Raw genomic sequence first — 17,151 nt, 5'->3', positions numbered from 1 at the left:
TTGGCCTTGTGGCTGTGTTTTCAGCAGAGTTTTATATCCTTTTTTAAAATTTTCTAAAAGGGCTGAAGGAACAGAAGGGAAGAAGTCAAACCACACACACAAAAAAAAAGAGGAATTTTTAATGAGTAGGCTAACGGACTCCAAAGCCAGGAAACTCTTTCTTAAATTTACCCTCTTGGCGTGGCAGTCCAGATAGCGCGTAATATTTGTCTCTCTTCCACCTTTGATAGAGGTTCATATTACAAAGTGAATTTTGTTTCCTTTTTACTGAAGGCTAAAGTTCCGTTCATGACATTATGTGAAACTGTCCTTTTGTGGTTTAAGAAATAATATTCTTTCCATATTGGCCTGAAATAATATTCCTCTGACCAGTTTCAGTTTTTAAAGTAGAAAACCAGATAATATTTTAATAAAACATTTTGTATATTTCAGGTCTAAAAAATTGCTTTCCCTTCTGGTAATCAGATTTTTTTAATGCTTTTAGTGACCTGTTCCTTGATTCATGCCCAAAAAAGTAGTTTTCAATAATCAAAAAATGTGGTATCACACCTGAAAATGGTGGTTTGTTTCTTTGTTCTGTTCAGCATTTGGTAAATCAGGCAACTTTGTATGTATGTACTAAGTACATACAGATTTGACAAGCTAGTATCAGGCATCCATTTTTTTAATGCTCTCCTGAAATACCGTGGTTCACTATTGTGCTTTCAGAAATGCACGGGCCCTTTATTTCAGCTTCAAATAATTGTCACTTGAATAATCTTTAAATTACGTGCCTTTCAGTTCCTTAATGTTTTACGGCAGACTTAAGAGTACTAATTACTTTTGAGATGGTATTTACTAAATACTCAAAAGAATTTATTTTTATTATATAATTATGTCATCCTAAGAAGAAACATCAAAATAAAAATAAAGCTTAGTCCAGGATAAAAAAAATAAAATTTTACAGTGTGAAACAAAGCAATTTTCTTTAAATTTCTTTTCAATTTTTTGATGGAAGCCAGTCTTCAGTGATAGTGAAAGTACTCCTCAGATATTCAAACTTCATCCACATTTTAGCTAGCTATCCCGCCAAAGTAAATAAAGGAGATATATTAAAATTCCTTAGAACAAAGAAAATACTATTCTCAAATACACTTTTTAACTAAGGAATCTGCATATCAGTTCATCTCTGGCTTACAAAGCATAGTCTCTGCACTGTGTAGCACTGAATGGATTTTTCGTGAATGAAAGTGCCAATATCACCCTGAAAGTACACAAGTAGGTATTTTTGTAACACTGATACCAGTTTTATGGCTAAAAATTAGTTAGTATGAAACCTGAATACTTTCTCATATCTACAACATGCAGAAGAATTTGTTCATAAATTTATGTGGGACTGCTTGTTACAGTTGAATTTTATCCTGGCTCTGTTAAACTCCTCATGTTCAAAGACTGTTAGTAATATATTTCTCTCTCTCTAAGCCCTGTCTTCACCTCACAGAAGTAATTGATACTGAGGTTAATGTGGGCTGCAGGCCAGTATCTAGGGATGCAGCCTTGTCAAAAACAGATGTGCAGGAGGACATCACACCAGTTCCTGTGTTTTTGATCTAACTGTACAATTTAGAAGCAGATATAGAGGAAAACTAGTAGTAGCAGGAATGGAAAGCACCTCATGATTAAATTAAAATTTCAGAATGCTTTTATTCTTGGTGTCTTAATTTAAAAACTGCTTCAGAGCTAGTATTTACATCTAAATAAAAATGATCCCTAAATAAGATTCCATCTTAGATAAATTATTTTCTTTACATACTAGAATACTTTCTACTCTAGCACAACTCAACTCTAAGCATGTCTAGGCTGCTGTGAGTATGAACTGTTTTGCTTTTCTATGTAGGGGACTAAATTAGATTTCAAATCTGAAGAACATTTTAGTGCTTATGCAGAAGTACGGCAGAGCAGAATCTGATAAACTTGGTCTTTGAAAAATCCGTAAAATAATGCCTCTGGGAATCTCGACAACAAAAATGAGAGAGATTGCTGTGGTTAAAATACAGCAACATCCAGCATTTATCATTTCTGCTAAAAACAATAGCTCTCATGTTTCCAAAGCTGAAGTTGCATATCTGCTGTTTCTCAGGCTGTAAGAAGGAGATTTTGTTTTCTCTTGCCTTAATCGTGGCAAAATCCATAATATCATGACCCTTGAGAAAATATGCAATGATATTTTTAAAATTTCTAGTCATTTTGTTTAGGTACCTACTTGGTGCTGTCTGGAACTAAATATTTTCGGAACCCAGTTGTTAACATGTTTTCACCGAAGTATTACATTTAAATACAAGAACTACATAACGATAGCTCTTTAACATAATTCTGCTATCTTTATTTTAGGGACATGGCTTCTTAGTAGGTGTTTTGCTTGAATACGTACAGCAGTTGTTCCTGAGTTGTCTATTATCTTCATTTGTCTTCAGACCAGAGTTGTTTTGATCTTAGACTGCTTTTCTCATCTGCCATCTACAGTGCAGTAGTATGTCAGAAGACATACCATAATTTCTTCACTTACCCCACATTAATAATTTTAGTAGCTGATGTGCCCAGGGAATTACACTAATTTGGATTTCAGTTGTTTCTTCTAACATAATCTCTTTTCATATGAATTCTGCTACTTTTAAACAAATAAGTGTTTACTAAAATAAAACCTGCTTGGTAAACTGACTAACATCAGATCACATGCTGCCTAATTTTAAAAGTTATCCAACAGACAAAAGTAAATGTGTCTAACTACGTTTGTCTAGGTTTTCTAAATTATAGAATCATTAAGGTTGGAAAAGACCTCTAGGATCATCAACTCCAACCATCAACCCAACACTACCCTGTCTCCTAAACTGTGCCCTGAAGTGCCATGTCTACATGATTTTTGAACACCACCAGGGATGGTGACTCCACCACCTCTCTGCGCAGCCTCTTCCAATGCCTGACCACTCTTTCAGTAAAGAAATTTTCCCTAATATCCAATCTAAACCTCCCCTGACACAGCTTGAGGCCATTTCCTCTTCTTCTATCACTAGTTACTTGGGAGAAGAGTCCAACCCCCACCTCGCTACAACCTCCTTTCAGGTAGTTGTAAGGAGCGATAAGGTCTCCCCTCAGCCTCCTCTTCTCCAGACTAAACAACCCCAGCTCCCTCAGCCGCTCCTCATAAGACTTGTGCTCCAGACCCTTCACCAGCTTCATTGCCCATCTCTGGACACACTCCAGCAACTCCATGCCCCTCTTGTAGTGAGGGGACCAAAACTGAACACAGTGCTCGAGGTGCGGCCTCACCAGTGCCGAGTACAGGGGCACGATCACTCCCCTACTCCTGCTGGCCACGCTATTCCTGATACAAGGCAGGATGCCATTGGCCTTCTTGGCCACCTGGGCACACTGCTGGCTCATGTTCAGCTGGGTGTCAACCAACACCCCCAGGTCCTCCTCTGCTGGGCAGCTTTTCAGCCACTCTGCTACCATTAATTCAACTATCAGTTTGTAGAGGAAAATAGTAAAGGATAGAGTTTGCTGCAATAACCCTGAAATATTATTGATTCCGGGCAGAAGAAGAGGCTACAAGTAATTTAGGGGATCTGCCTAAAAGCTTGGTCTAGAACCTAAAAACAAATCAGATGAGAAAGTATATTTCTTCAATGTGTCAGTATCAAATTGCCCTCTGTAGAAACAGTTGCTGACATCTAAAATATTTCTGAGAAGCGATACCAAAATTTGCCAAAGATGATCGTAGAATTGTTTAGGTTGGAAAAGAACTTTAATATCATCAAGTGCAACTGGTCACAGAGTATCATTCTGCAAATGTGGATTTCTGTGTCACTCACAATGTTAAACAAGCACTGAACTTGAAAGCCAGCCCAATTTATGTTAAGGCATTAGGATCTTCACAGAAACCACCAGTGACCCAGTTTTGTGCTTAGTGTGGAAGACGATGAAGATGAGCTGTGTTTTACTGCTGGCCAAGAGAACAGTTTGTGTCTGTGGCATAAGCTATTTTGTGTACAGAGCTCAATGACTGCACCATATTTAATGAGGCTTTCACTGCTGGGTGCAGCACTGACAACACAATCTCATCCAAACAGCTGCAATCATGAAGACATCATGTAGCTGGCACAATTTTTGTCATATGTTTTGACTAACAGAATGTCAATACATCCATCAGAAACCATGGAATTGTTTGTTTTGTCTTCACTGGAGGGGTTTCCAGTGCAGTCATAAAGCTAGAAAATGCAGAAACCATAGTCAGTGTGAGCTACAGCATGAACAGTGAGGCTCACTAGCCATGCAATGTGAATCTGTTAGTATGTTGTCTATTGGTTGGTTAGATGTCTGTAAATTAACAAAAAACTAATCAATAAAGTTTAAAAAAAGTGGGACGAATTATTCTTATTTGGTAGATAAAAAGTCTCTGTGAAAACAGAAAGGTCAAGTATCAAAGTCACAAAACACTTCATTTTTCCAGAACGTGAGCAATTTCTTAGACTTCAGTAGAGTAACAGCCTTTTATAGACTACCTTTGAAGCCCCTAAATATATTAATCAACAGACATCGGCCCCCCTTCATGTCATCTCTTACTGTAAGAGACTTGCTCACTTTGATTTAGGCTTAATTATGTCCCATACTTTGGGAAATTCTGTTGTGTACTGTGCACTGAATCTCAGACCCGAAATAATTCCATTGGCGATAACTGATGTGCTACATATGGAGTGCTGGCTGGTACAATGTATTTTAACAAATAGATCAGATGTTCAGATTTCAGCCTTGCCATTACATTACCAGAATACAGTGACAAATAGATAAACATTTAGACTGTAGGTAAAAGTGTCCATTCGGTGTATTACTGTGGTTTTGAAGGTGGATCACTTTGAAGCTGATATTTCTATATATGCTTATTAGCATATGCTGATTTATTTTATTTTATTTTTTCCTTGGAGAGTGTGAGAAAAAAAGTGTTAGTCAGTTTTGAGCTCTGGAACGTGTTTTGTCATTTTATGCTGCCTGTTTCAATTTAATTCGGGGATAACTAAAAAAGCAGCTAATTCTTGATACCTCATTACAAGCACTCCTAATTAAGTTAGTTGATGCATGAGTCGTTTTCCTCGAGATCTTTTGCTTTCATTTAATTTGAGTAAAATACAGTGGTTTTTACATTTACTATTCTAAAACTGGAATAAAATTAGTCTTGTGACCTAGCATTTAGGTTGGGAAATTCTAAAACTAAGATTGCCCAGGTGTCTTATACATGTGACACTGAACATATTACATCACATTTCCCAGTCAGCTGTTGCTACTGCAGTCCACTGTATAGTGACCGTAAAGCATCTGCAGAATTTCAACGAATTACACAGATGCAGGGTGTCTCTGTACTGGTGTGAAGTCAGATAGGTCGGTTTAATATCTCTAAACTTGTACCTGTTAATGTAATGGTGGTAGGCATAGTGGAATGAAATTCCTCAACATGCAATTATTTCCTGACATAAAGTCCTTGAAAGATCTTTGCCAGTAGTTAAGCAAGGAGACCAGCTCCTGATTTAACATAAAAGGCTCCCCGACCACATTGCCGTATAAGCTCAACTCAGCAGGATATAAGGGACATCTGTGTGCAAAAATATGTGTCTGTCTTTTCTTTGTTAAATTTTCACCTTGTTTATCCTTTCTCATGGGTTTCATTCTATGTGTATGTATAAACATGCTGCTACTTTTCAGTCCTGTAAAAGGCACCAGAGAAGGCAGCATGTTGAAGCTGACATTGCTGTAGTAACCAGAACTATTGAGTTTCCTTCAAATGTGATTCCTGAAATGTAAACGTGTGTTCAGACCTTTACTGCTATGCAGACGTCATCTGTAGTCCTGTTCACATAATTACATACCTTTCTTATAGACATAGACAGGCGTAAACGTGTTCATATACTGTAAAACTTTACTGGTCAGAAAGGAAATTAATCCTTTATGCTTAGAAATCCTGACTGTACTAAAGCTAGCAGAGGCCTCATCTCTAATATTGGTGGAGTTACAATTGCACGCTGAGTTTGAGAAAAGGAGGAGAAATATTTTCTCAGCCTACTTTCATTGCATTTTGGAGACCTGCAAGTGTACAATATATGCTGGTCTGGGGAGAAACAAATACTTACTGAAAAATCCAGGATCTTGTAAAAATAATTTCATAACAAACTGTAAACATTTGGAATAATTTGGCACTACCTCATTTTTCTATTTTAGATTTCCTTTTTCAAAATCTGAGAAATGGAATTTTGAGTTGATTTGGGCTCTGGTATAAGTACTTTTGATTTTCAAGAAGACTAAACCAAATTTAGTTACATAATGAAAACCGCTGTACTTCTGAATGGCATCAATACAAGCTTATGAAATTTTAAAAATTTAGAAATATTGCAGCTCTTTGTCCACTCTAATATGGGCTACTACTGCATTTTCAAAATAATTAAACCTCAAAGGAGAGTTCATCTGTTAAGGTATATCAATTGTACTTCACGCTCACCACTAAATGTTTTGTTTCACATCAGTTTTTCAAGAAAACCTAGTAATTCATGAAGTACCTAAAATGGGAATCTTCATACGTGTAGGCACAAGCTAATTATACCTTACATCTGAATACGAACACTATTGATAGACTTCCTTTTTTTAACAAGAGAGTCACAAAATAAAACCAGTTTTGACTATTTGTTAGACATTCTCTTAATACATTTTTTTTTGTCCTATGATATTTTTGTTCCAAGATAGCTTCCCAAGGTGTTTGCATTGCAGGTTTTTTCTTTATCTGCCATCTTCAGGGCGTGCAAGGGGGAACCAACTCAGCTGTCTTAAGAATTGCATAATGAATTTTAAAAAATGCAGAATCATAGAATCATTTAATTTTGAAAAGACCCTTAAGATCAACCATTCCAACCAAATGACTGCTTGACTATTGCTTTCAGTGAATCTCATGGATGCACATAAAAGTAAGTCTAAAATTTGCATTTTCGGAACACCTCTTGCAGGTTGAGGAGCAAAGCATTGTAGAAGTATAACAAGATAAGCTTGTTACCATGTTATTCCGAAGCACAGGTCCTTGTCAACCTGTGAAATTGGTGCTACTCACTGACACGTGTGAGGTCTGACTCCTGTGTCACACCAGCACACCAGTTTTATTGTTGGGTGGCTGTGTTGACTTAAGAGTGACTATGCCTTATTTATACCAATATGAAGCCAGAATCAAATCTCATGTATAAAGCATAAGTACCAATAAGAATACAAAGTGCTGAGATCATGTCAAGTGATTACAGTGCGAAGTTTATGAAAGCTGTCTATTGTGCTATGAGTATGTTGCTGCAAACTGGTAGCTTGACGCAGACTCTGCAGGTATGTTTAAGTTTAGTCAAGGCGTTACATGGAAAGTTCATATGTTAATTTAATGTCAACATTTGTACCTACTTTCTGCAATCTGAATACAAAATGTTAGCCAATGAGGCAGTAACAAAAATATCAGAATTCATTACTGTTTGCTGACTTGGGACTTACTCCAGGCTATTTCTGAAAGCAAGGTTGCAAGTGTTTATTGCATCTCAGGAGATAGTTAGTACCTTTGCAGGATCAAAGTTGCTAGCTGTACTCATAATTTAAAGTGTAACATGAAACATTGACATTTTTGTAAGCTAACAAAATAAATTATTTTTCCAAGCAGTGCATAGCATCTGTATTCATTTGCCTAACACTGCCAGACTTTTGTAAAGACCCGTTTTATGTAATTGATCTTTTTTCTTTTGTGTGAAATATAGATGTGTGATGTGGATTTATGCTCCTCAATTTTGCTTTTTAACTTGCCTCTAAGAACAAAAAATGCATTCTTGGATTTTTTTTTTCTTTCTTCTACTATAAAATTTGTTTAAAAAGTAAGATGGTAGTTTCGAGGTAAGAATCAGTAGTTTTATTCAAAGGTGTGTGTTTAAAACACCTATTTGCGTAAAAGATTTGTTTGCTATTATGAACCAAAAAAAATAAATCTGGCAACATATTCTAGTGTTACAATAGGGGTGTGTCTTTACATTGACCATGAATCACTGCATGTTTCCAGAGGTGTCCTTGAACAGGACAAGGCCTGTAGTCTCTTACAGAGTGTGAATGAGGTTCATTTGACTGAACTTGGGTTTGTACAAAACACATGCCACCATCTAAATGAACCTCCCTTTGTAGTCAACAGAGTACCTGGAATCTATGGCATCATTCATGTCACCCCAAAGCAAACACCCAGGGTTTGGTCAAATGAATTGCAGCGAGATGCTCTAACTATATTGACTAGTTCTCCATTTAGTAAAAAGAGAAACCAGGCAGGTACCTTAGGTGCATATGCCTGCATTATAGATACAAGTCAGGCGGGGTTCATCATGTCCACCCGCAGGGTGGGGTCTACCCATGTGTGCTTCATCTGGATTCTAGGGTAAGGTCTTTATTACCTTAAATAAAAGACACCACTGGAGTCAGTGGAACAGGATGCAGTTAAGCGTGCAAAGAGATTGAGCCATCACAGTATTTAATGGAACAAAAATCATTGTTGCTGGAAAGTTCCACAGAGCTAGATTTCTATGGAAGCATTTCATGGAAAAGCAAAGCCTTGCATTATATTTTAAAATACAAAGTAAAACCAAAAATAAAATAATATGCATTGCGTCATTCCTTATAAACAAGTTTTCTAATTCTGGATTCTCAGGACAAGATGGCCAAACTACAGTTTCTTTATATCCTGAGAAATCACTCATTGAAAGCCTGTAATTATTTTACTAATTCAGTTCTCCTCATTTACCTATTCCCTTTCCTTTTGGAGTTAAGAGGTTTTGCATGTCTTTTACATCGTTTTGTGATCTGCAGTTGTTTTATGGCAAACACCTTTTTCCCTTCTCAGACCATTTTTTCACTGCCCTTGGTGTCTGCAGGATTGTTTCTCTCACATATTATCGCTCCTTTCTTCTGGCTGCAGTTGTGCAGCAGTTTTTCCCCCTTCTTAAATAAGTTATCCCAGAGGTGCAAACACCATTGCGCATGGGCTCGGCCTTGGCCAGCGGTGGGTCCATCTTGGAGCCGGCTGCAATTGGCTCAGTCAGCTAGGGGAAGCTTCTGGCACCTTCTCACAGAAGCCACCCCTATAGCCCTCCTTGCTACCAAAACCTTGCCACACAAACCTAATACACATCAGTATGTTGGTTCTAATTTTTTGTGTAAAATTAAGGTCAGTAAGGTTGAAAAGGTAGCTGATACTTGACAGTGTCCTGTAGCTACGTCAACAGAAATCATGAACTTAAAAGTTTTTGTACACACAAGCAGTACATGAATAAGAGTAGTCACTGATGCCACAGAAACAGCATCAAGAACAAATTGTACTTGGAATGTTTTATATTTTATTGGAGCAAATAGATGCTATTCTACAGAAATATATTTTGAATACATTTTTCCATCAAAAAAAAAAAAAAAAGATGTTTGAAAGGAACATTTAGTAGCTGACATTAACTAATGATATCTTTTTATTGGATGTAAAAAGTGATCTTTGGCTCCAGCTACTGCTAGCCCACTGCTAATCCCATTTTCTGGGGTTTTAGGGATCGGTTGGCCTAAAACTTATTAAGTTGGAATAGCTCTCAGCTGACATTATTTTTTAAAAAAATGCAAAAGGATTTTGGCCATCACTTTTCTTGATAGACTTCTCAACAGTTTTTGCCAGCATCCATGATTTAACCTGGAAGTTCTGGCTGAATTTCAGTTTGATTTGTTACATACACTTTTTCTACCCTCTGGCATTTCACTGGGGTATGAAATTCTTTCTTCATATCAATGTTGTGTTTTTTGCACTGCTTTCTCTGTGGGAGGAAGGATAGATCAGTCCAAAAGCAATCAGGGCAGGGAAATGCAACAGAGAACCTGACTGATATGAATGTAGAGCTGTCCTACACTCTATATACCTGACATAGGTATGTAACTTTCCTGTGTCTCACAGAACTGATTTCTGAAACATAGGGCCATTGATTTGGTTATTAAACTATAATTGTAATATAACTATATAATATACACAATCTATAATAAAATCTGTAATTGCATATGTTGGTCCACATTTTTAATCACATTGCTTATATATGAATTATATGGTCTTTCACTAGTACCAATGGAGAAGGAGCTTGAGGGTATTCATAGAATCATGGAAAGGTCTGGGTTGGAAGGGACCTTTAAAGGTCATCTAGTCCAACCCCCCTGAAATAAGCAGGAACATCTTCAACCCAACCAGGTTGCTCAAAGGCCGGTCCAGGCTGACCTTGAATGTTTCCAGCAACGGGGCGCCTACCACCTCTCTGAGCAGCCTGTGCCAGTGTTTCACCACACGCATTTCTTCCTTATATCCAGTCTGAACCTACCCTCCCTTAGTTTAAAGCCATTACTCCTTGCCCTGTTGCTTCAGGCCCTACGAAAAATTATGTCCCCATTTTTCTTGTAAGCTCTTTTTCAGTATTGAAAGGCTGCAATAAGGTCTTCCCAGAGCCTTCTCTTCTCCAGGGTAAAAACTCCCAACTCTCTCAGTCTGCCCTCACAGGAGAGGTGCTCCATCCCCCTGATCATTTTTGTGGCCCTGCTCTGGACCCATGCCGACAGGTCCGTGTCTTTCCTGTGTTGAGGGCTCCAGAGCTGGACACACAAAGAACTGCAGGTGGGGTCTTGCCAGAGCAGAGGGACAGAATCACCTCCCTCGACCTGCTGGCCACACTTCTTTTGACACAGCCCAGGAGACGATTTGCTTTCTGGGCTGCAAGCACACGTTGTCGGCTCACGTGCAGGTTTTCATCCACCAGTACCCCCAAGCCCTTCTCCACAGAGCTGCTCTCAATCCCTTCATCCCCCAGCCTGTATTGATACTGGGGGTTGTCACAACCGCCAGCAGGACCTTGCACTTGGCCTTGTTGAACCTCATGAGGTTCCCACAGGCTCACTTCTCGAGCTTGTCCAGGTCCCTCTGGATGCCATCCTGTCCCTCAGGTGTGTCAACTGCACCACTTGGCTTGGTGTCATCTGCAAACTTGCTGAGGGTGCACTTGATCCCACAGTCTATGTCATTGATTAAGATAAACAGTACTGGTCCCAGTATGGACCACCGAGGGACACCACTTGTCACTGATCTCCATCTGGACATTGAGCCATTGACCACTACCCTCTGGATGTGACCACCCAGCCGATTCCTTACCCACTAAATAGTCCATCCATCAAATCCATATCTCTCCTATTTGGAGAGAAAGATATTGTGGGAGACTGTGTCAAAGCCTTACAGAAATCCAGATAGATGGCATCAGTAGCTCTTCCCTTGTCCACTGATGCAGTCGCTCCATCATAGAAGGTGACTAGGTTGGTCAGGCAGGACTTGCCTTTGCTGAAGCCATGCTGGCTGACTTGAATCATGTCCCTGTCCTCCATGTGCCTTAGCATAGCTTCTAGGAAGATCTGTTCCATGGTCTTCTGAGGCACAGAGGTGAGGCTGACAGGACGGTAGTTCCCCAGGTCCTCCTTTCTACCCTTTTTAAAAATGGGTACATTGTTTCCCTTCTTCCAGTCCCCAGGGACTTGACCTGACTGCCATGAGTTTTCAAATATCATGGAGAGTGGCTTGGCAACTGTATCAGCCAATTCCTTCAAGACTCTGGGATGCATCTTGTCAGGTTCCATAGACTTAATGTATGTTCAGGTTCCTCAGGTGGTCATGAACCTGATCTTCTCTTACAACAGCAGGGACTTTGCTCCTGCACTCCCTGTCTTGTGGTCCATCCACTTGAGAGGCGTGGGAAGAGAGCTTGCCAGTGAAGACTGAGGCAAAAAAGTTGTTGAGTACCTCAGTTCTCTCCTTATCTGTTGTTACCAGTTTGCCAGTTGTATTCATCAGGGAAGGTATACTTTCTTTAACCTTCCTTTTCCGGCTGACATACCTATAGAAGCCCTTCTTGTTCTTTGCATCCCTTGCCAAATTCAGCTCCAGCTGCACCTTGGCCTTCCTGATCCCATCCCTACACAACAGGGCAGCATCCCTATACTCTTCACAGGATACCTGTCCCTGCTTCCACGGCCTGTGCATTTCCTTCTTGCTCTTCAGTTTAACCACCAGGTCTTGAGTCATCCGTGCCAGTCTCTTGCCTTCCATTCCTGATTTCTTACACACGGGGATTCAGAGTTCTTGTGCTCTATGGAAAATGTCCTTAAAGATCTGCCAGCTCTGTTCTGCTCCATTGTCCCTGAGTGCAGTTTCCCAGGTGGTCCTAACGCCCGGGGTTAGGACTAACTCCTTGAACAGCTGTAACTTTGCTTTCCTAAAATTCAGCATCCTGACTTTACTCTTCTGACCCATATGCCTCAGGACTGCGAATGCCATCAATGCTTGGTCACTGCAGCCAAGGCTGCCTCCAGTCTTGACATCTCTGATAGCTCACTTGCGTGAGGCATGTACAGGCTAGTTTCTGTACAGGCCTATGTAACAGCATCCCCTCTGGCAGGACTGTCTATTACCTGGCTTAACAAGTTATCCTCAATGCACTCCAGGAGTCTCCTGGACTGCCTACAGCTCACCGCGCTAATTTTTCAGCAGATGTCAGGGTGGTTGAAGTCCCCCAGCAGGATGAGAGCCTGAGAGCACGATGCCTACTGTAGCTGGAGTAAGAAGGCTTGACTGGGCAGCCTGACTAAACATCAACCACGAGGTTCCTTTTGTTGGCTTGGGCTCTAATTGTTACCCATAAGCTTTCAACCTGCTCATGGCTATTCTTCAGAGACAGCTCTTCACAATCTATCCATTTCTTGACATAGAGGGCAACCTCTCTGTTACCTCCTTCCTCACCTGTCCCTCTGAACAGCTTGTAGCCATTGATAGACGCACTCCAGTCATGGGACTTGTCCCACCAAGTTTCAGTAATGGCAACTAGGTCATAGCTTTCTAGCAGCACAGTAGCTTCCAACTCCTCCTGTTTGTTGTCCACACTGCAGGCACTTCAGCTATGCTATCAGTAGTGTCACCTTTTTAGAGGAACACCTTAATTCCTTTGAGGCATTTCACTGGTGTTTCCCTGTTTGATCCTATTACCTCAAGAGCCCATGGCTCATCTCTGGACGACTTCAGGTGGGCTCCAGTGTACCCAGCATGTCTCAAAGCAATAGGCTGAGGGCCCTTGGGCCCTTGCTAGCACCCCATCCCTCAAACCTTGGCATGCCATCCCATGGCTTGTCATGGGCAAGCCTGATGTAATCCCCTTCACCCTTCAAGTCTAGTTTAAAGCTCTGTTAATCAGTCCCACTAGCTCATGAGCAACAACCCTCTTCCCCGTTTGAGAAAGACTAATCCCATCCAACGCCAGAAGGCCTGGTGCTGTGTAGACCATCCCATTATTGAAAAACCAAAATTCTGGCAGTGACACCAGCCACAGAGTATTGCAGTTCCACTGTAAGGCATGGAGCCATAGGAAACCTGGCTTCATTAATTCCAGAACTGCTTGGATTTCTTACACCATTTTCCCTAAGATGAATTTGTAGTTGGTAATGTGTGAGTATGAACATGTTTTTAAGTGGTTTTAAAAAGAAGGAAAAAAAACACTACCCAAACAAACTATTATTTTCAAAGTCTTCCCACTGCTTCTGAAGGTCAAATATCAAGTACAAGTCCATTTTGTTTTAGTTTGGTTTTTTGTTTGTTTGTTTGTTTTATGTAATGTATGTTGGCTGGTATTTTTACCTTGCAGTGGAACAAAGGGCAGCCTCAAGTCTATGATACTGGGTTTTGCCAGATTTTTTTAAAGAAGTAAAAAAGAAAAACAACTGAAAAATTGTTATAGGTGTCCCCTCTATACAGTGCAACTTCTAAACTATTGTACATTTACCTTGCTTTCATCAACTTCTTAGTGATGTTTATTTCCAGTGTTTCTTATTTCCATCTGCAGCTTCCAATGAACATAGTGAAAGCAAAGCAGTTACATTACATTTTCAAATGTTTTTTGAGGTCAGTGCTTAGCTGAAGTCACAGGTACTCCAGAGGGAACATGATGGAATTTTGCCGGCACTTTATAAGAAGAAAGAGTTACAAAAATAAATAAATAGTCTTAGGAATTCATAATGGAAAAAAAATGCCAGGAACATCCTATTTTATGGGGTTTACATTACTAAACCACTTAGTTACGTACCAGGATCCCATTTTATTAAATACCACAAAAAGAAGAAAACTTACTACAGGTGCCTTCAAAAAGCTTGTAAATATAGAAATGTTGATGCAAATATTGTATTACTTTGTTTCAACTCATCTTTCCTAAAGACTGGGTTATTGTCCTGGTTTCGGCTGGGATAGAGTTAGTTTTCTTCATAGTAGCTGGTATAGTGCTGTGTTTTGGATTTAGGATGAGAATGTTAATAACACATTGATGTTTTAGTTGTTGCTGAGCAGTACTTACATAGAGTCAAGGACTTTTCAACTTCTCATACTGCCCCACTAGCAAGGAGGCTGGGGGTGCACAAGAAGCCGGGAGGGGACACAGCCGGGACAGCTGACCCCAACTGACCAAAGGGATATCCCAGACCATATGATGTCACGCTCAGTGTATAAAGCTGGGGAACAAGAAGGAAGGGCAGGACATCTGGAGTGATGGCATTTGTGTTCCCAAGTAACCGTTAGGCATGATGGAGCCCTGCTTTCCTGGAGATGGCTGAACACCTGCCTGCGCGTGGGAAGGAGTGAATGAATTCCTTGTTTTACTTTGTTTCTGTGCACAGCTTTTGCTTTCCCTGTTAAACTGTCTTTATCCCAACCCACGAGTTTTCTCACTTTTACTCTTCTGAATCTCTCCCCCATCCCACTGCGGGGAGTCAGCGAGTGGCTCTGTGGTGCTTGGTTGCTGGCTGGGGTTAAACCATGACAGTTATAGAATTCTCCCAGGTATGGCAGAAAGGTATTTCAGAACTACTGGAAATTGGGGATGGGGATCAGCATTAATTAGGGCAGTCTTGTATTGGTGGCCTGTAGCATGGCGTTATGGACTACTGTACTGTCCCAAAGTAACGGGGCATTTCTTCATTGCTTTTGAAGGAGGTACCAGTCTACAGCTGCTAATGGAGACCAGCTTGAGATGCATCCCCTGGCAATAGAGGTCTTATGATGGCAGAAAAATACCCTGCAGGCTCCTTTACAGATGAAAACAAGAAGTTTATTCTAGTCTTCTTTTGGATACCTTAAGAATATGTGATCCTTAGGTAGAATTGAAAAAGCAGCAAATACTGTCTGGAAAAGGCTGCCTGAAAACCACTGCTGGAAGCACCAATGGTTCTCCAGAAGACAGGATGACTATGAGGACAAGTCAATCACTTCTCTGACGCACTTGGCTATACGCACCATTACAGCTCAAAGAAGATTTTTCAAAGAGTAAGGAAGGTAGGTTGTTATGAAGAGTGGGCAGATTGGTTTCACAGGAATTTTATTGGTAGTCTCAGGAAAATGCATTTGTTGTCTTCAGACAGAAGCTCCAGCTGGCCCTAGGTCAGTAGTATGGACCTCACCTTATGCTTGGTGTATAAGGTGGGAACCCACAGAACTATGAAGTGGTGTTTCTTCCTGGCCTGGCCCTGCGTACCTCCTGGTACCTCAAATTCAGATAGGAACCAAACCAGAATAGAAGACTGGGTCTACAAAAGATTCCCAAGAAATGTGGAATAAGAACAATAGGCAATGCTGAAAATAAAAATTTGGATTTTATCTCAGGAGCTGAGAATTCTGAAACAGTCTGTCTACAGCAACGTGCAAGGCAGTTAATAGTCGATTTTGTGATAACTTCCAAACAGGCAATATTACATATAACACTGAATCTAGCATAGACTGCTGCAACCAACAACAGTGACAGAGGTGAGTGCTGCTTATGATTTCCTTACCGTCCCTTGGAACAAACTATACTATGACTTTGCTAAGAGATGGTTCCAAAAGTTCTCCCCACATCTACCCTGTCTAGAAATGCAGTGTTATTTCTCTTAGTTTATTGTAAGCTCCATTCTGTGGTAGAAATATAATAAACTCAACCTTTAGGACATCCACTCAATACAGACATAACAAGATTTACCAGCATAAATCAAGTTAGGAGAATAGGTTTTCAGATTTTATGGTTAAGTTTTTGGTCATTCTTTCAGAGTTCCTGTGAGTTCTCTCTTGGCATCTCATCTGTTGATCTTACCCTCAGGGCACATGCAGCTTTCCATTTCCCATATCCTTTTGTCTTATAATCCCCATGCAATGGGTCACATTTGCTTTATTTGTTTGAGTTTATACATCATGTTGCTTTAAAAAGAGACTGTTGGGGACAGGAACCTTTGGAGAAAGGCAGGAAGGTGACTTCTCCCCAAGGAGTAACTGAGTGTGTTTAGGCAGAGAAGTGTTCAGTATGTGGGGTGGGGCACACAGAGGAATTGCTCAGCAAGAAGCGAAAATAGGACATTGCATAGAGAAGGAGGGAACAGACAAACCTGAGAGGTGGTGGAAATAAACATTCCTGGGGACTTAGGAGGGACTGTGCATCATTTGTTGTATCTCAGAAAACTACCATGTTGCTGGTCTGAGACAAAGCCTGGAAGAAAGGACTAATTTGTGGACAAAAGGAAATTATTTCAGGGATGCTTTTAATCTTACTTTGTTTTACATAAACGTTTTAAGATTTCTCTTTTTCTAGAAAGGATAGTTATTCTAACTTGTGTTCTGACAGCACCTCTTTTTTTCCTCCTTAAAATCCTTGTAGTCTTGGAGGGGGAATTTGCTCTAGGTTGATTTTTATGATCATCCACCTTCCATCCCTGGTTGACTCAAGGCCCCATCATGCCATGTCTTCAAGCTCTTTCTTTTTCAGAATTCCATCTCTTTTCAGAGCAGGCCAAATCCTGGAGCTGTCCTGTTCATTACTCTTTACCTCGGGGTCTCAGTACATAAGCCTCCTGCTCAGCTGGATTATTTACATGGACCTATCCATCTTCATTCATTTGCTTGTTCCTGTTCGTTCTCTGCCAGCCATTTTAATCTTTCCCCTAATTATCTTCCCTGCCTCCCGTTCTCAACTCCAGCCTCTGTCCTTGGAGGAGCCAGGTACTCCTCTTCCACCA

The 17,151-nt window shown here is 40.3% G+C and overlaps 1 protein-coding gene across 1 annotated transcript in view; it reads left to right on the top strand.

Annotated features, from left to right (window-relative positions):
• Window positions 1–15,192, top strand: part of CEP128 (centrosomal protein 128) — a 144,176-nt gene extending 128,984 nt beyond the window's left edge. Inside the window, exon 25 of the mRNA XM_075103641.1 lies at window positions 15,104–15,192. The gene's annotated coding sequence lies outside the window, so the exon portion shown is untranslated. The remainder of the gene's footprint in view (window positions 1–15,103) is intronic.
• Window positions 15,193–17,151: the final 1,959 nt, after the last annotated feature.

This window comes from Phalacrocorax aristotelis, chromosome 9 (genome assembly GCF_949628215.1).
Source record: "Phalacrocorax aristotelis chromosome 9, bGulAri2.1, whole genome shotgun sequence".
Classification (NCBI taxonomy): Eukaryota; Metazoa; Chordata; class Aves; order Suliformes; family Phalacrocoracidae; genus Phalacrocorax; species Phalacrocorax aristotelis.
The sequence above is the reverse complement of the archived record's forward strand: the minus strand, read 5'-3'. Positions and strand labels throughout refer to the sequence as shown.